Source organism: Theobroma umbraticum, unplaced genomic scaffold, assembly GCF_002168275.2.
Source record: "Theobroma umbraticum cultivar Fairchild unplaced genomic scaffold, ASM216827v3 scaffold_95.0, whole genome shotgun sequence".
Lineage (NCBI taxonomy): Eukaryota > Viridiplantae > Streptophyta > Magnoliopsida > Malvales > Malvaceae > Theobroma > Theobroma umbraticum.
In genome coordinates, this window is record NW_018397257.1 from 2,575,485 (window position 1) to 2,577,940 (window position 2,456).

The following is a 2,456-nucleotide window of genomic DNA, read 5'->3' on the forward strand; positions in this document are numbered from 1 at the left end:
CTTGATGTTTCTTTTCTCACATTCTTAAGAACATTATTCTCATCAATAGCTTTTTGCAAAGCTTCAATTATGTTTTTCAATTCCAATTTCAGAATTTCATAATCTATTTTTGAATGTTCAAGTTTAGTTTAAACTAGATTTCTTTGTTCAAAAATAGAACATAATTCATGTGTTATCTTTTCTAAATCATTCTCAAGAGATAAAGTCTTTCTTTTCAAAGCCTTGTATTTTGATGCAAATTTTTCAAACTCATTATAAAGACATTCATATTCTTCTTGAAGTTCATTAATAGAAATATCACGAGTAGAGATACCTCTGATTCATCATCTCTTGCCATTTTTCTTCAACTTTTTCTTTTCCAACATCTGTGCTTTAAACATCACCGTCAGACCAGGTTGCAACCACCATTGCCTTTTTTGATTTTCTGTTTTTCTTGGGAGTTTTTTGCTTCAGCAAAAGGCATTTTGATTAGAAGTGTCCAAGCTTTTTACACTCAAAGAATATAACCTCTTCTTTCTTGTTGGACTCATTTGTATTTCTTGTTCTCCATGAAGAACTTTGATTTTTTTGGTCCTTTTTTAGCCAACCACCATAGCTAATTCTTCATCATCATTACGGGATAAATTGTCCAATTCTTCTTCAAGAATGCTTGCTTTTAAGGCAATGTTTTTTTTTCTTTTGCTTCTCTATTGTCTTCTTTTTCCTTTTCTTTAAGCTCTAGCTCATGTGTGAGAAGAGACCCATAAATTTCATCAAGAGTGATGACATTTAAGTCCTTGGCTTCACTAATAGCAGTCACTTTTTGTTTTCAATTTTTGGGTAGGCTTCTAAGAAGTCTTTTGACAATTTCATGTTCAGGAATTGGTTTTCCTAGTTGATTGAGTTTATTGGTGATGCTAGTGAACCTATCAAGCATGCTGGTGATATCTTCACTAGATTTCATCTTAAACATCTCATAGTTGTGGGTTAGGAGAGCTATTTTGGGCTCCTTAACTTAAGAAGTCCCTTCATGGATAATCTTAAGTTTGTCCCACACTTGTTTAACAATGGTGCAGCTTGACATTTTGCTAAACTTAATGGGAGTTAGGGCACAATGTAAAGTGTTTATTGCCTTAAAGTTTGTCTGAACTTTTTTAGTTTCAACTTCAATCCATTCACCTTGGCGTAGGAATCATTTCATGGGTCACTACATTTACGGTCGAGGGGATAAAGGGTCCATCAATGATGAATCTCAAATTTCATACTCTATTGTCCTTTTATAGATAGACATTTTAATGCTCCAATAGAGGTAGTTCAATCCATCAAACAGAGGTGGCCTTTTTGTGGATTGTCCCTCAGCAACTATAGATTTTTGAAAAGTCATTTGGATCTCTCTTAAGATGTTAAGCCTTAAGAATGATGGATCTAGCTCTAATACCACTTGTTGGTCCCAAATAAATGTGCTAGAGGGAGGTGAATACCACTTTTTGGCTCTTACTAAATTTGACCTCTAATTGAGGGCAAGTTAAAGTTCAATGAAGAGAAATTAAATGCAAGATGAAGGAGTAATCTAACAAAGAATGAAATGAAAAACAAATTAAGGAAGACAATACATAAAGATTTATAATGGTTTGGTCAAAGGCCTATATCCACTAACTTTTTCAATGGCTTTTCATAAGCTCAGCGACAACCTTTAACAATGATTTTTTCCGAGATCAACCAAAACCCAAAACTAACTTTTCCTAGGCTGAGTTAGAACCTATACACTGAATCAAGCTAACCCAAGCTTGATTAATCCCCTTAGAGTGACTCGCACACTCTAAGTAATTAAGAAAAAAAGAAATAAAGAAGTACCTATGATCACTAACCTGATCTAAATGGTGCAAGATGAAGTGGTTAACTCTATTACAAATATTAGAGTGAAGTGCAGAAAATATGTAGAGAGTTTTTGCTATTTTTGAGCTCTTTTTGATCTTAGAAGCCTTCAAAACTTGATTCATAACCTTTCAGAGTACCTTATATACTTGAAAAATAAGCTCTGATGGCTGTTAGACAAATTCTGACCATTAAAAACAGTTTGGAGATAATTCTAACCATTAATCTATCTTCTAGCGTTCAAATTCAAATTTTCAGACAGAACACTCTTAGTCAACTAAGATTGCTACTTAGTCAATCAAGTCGTCTCTGTTTTTGAACCCAGTTTCTAGCAGTAGGCTCTTAATTGACTAACAAAACTTCTTAGTCGATTAAGTTGTTTGTCTCTGAACCCAATTTCTAACAGTATGCTCTTAGTCAACTAACAAAACTTCTTAGTCGATTAAGTGTTCTTTGTCTCCCAGTCTGCTCGAACCCGTCTACTTCTTTTTTGAGTTTTATCCAGTCAACTCCCTTGATTATCCAACTAAGAGGCTTTTGTTTTATTGCTCAATTGTATCTCCTTATTCTTATGAGTTTTGATATTTGCTTTTGAATGATTA